Source organism: Mandrillus leucophaeus, unplaced genomic scaffold (assembly GCF_000951045.1).
Source record: "Mandrillus leucophaeus isolate KB7577 unplaced genomic scaffold, Mleu.le_1.0 Scaffold17, whole genome shotgun sequence".
In the NCBI taxonomy this organism is placed as follows: Eukaryota; Metazoa; Chordata; class Mammalia; order Primates; family Cercopithecidae; genus Mandrillus; species Mandrillus leucophaeus.
Window position 1 is genome coordinate 5650187 of NW_012101698.1, and position 249 is coordinate 5650435.

Genomic DNA, 249 nt, shown 5'->3' on the forward strand with positions numbered 1-249 from the left:
TTTTTGTATTTTTTTTAGTAGAGACTGGGTTTCACCGTGTTAGCCAGGCTGGTCTCGATCTCCTGACCTCGTGATCCGCCCGTCTCGGCCTCCCAAAGTGCTGGGATTACAGGCTTGAGCCACCGCGCCCAGCCTGCTTTTTCTTTTTTATAAGCAGTTCCCAAGGAAGAATAACTGTTTTTGTTTTTTGAGACAGGGTCTCGCTGTGTCACCTAGGCTAGAATGCAGTGGCATGTTCACAGCTCACTG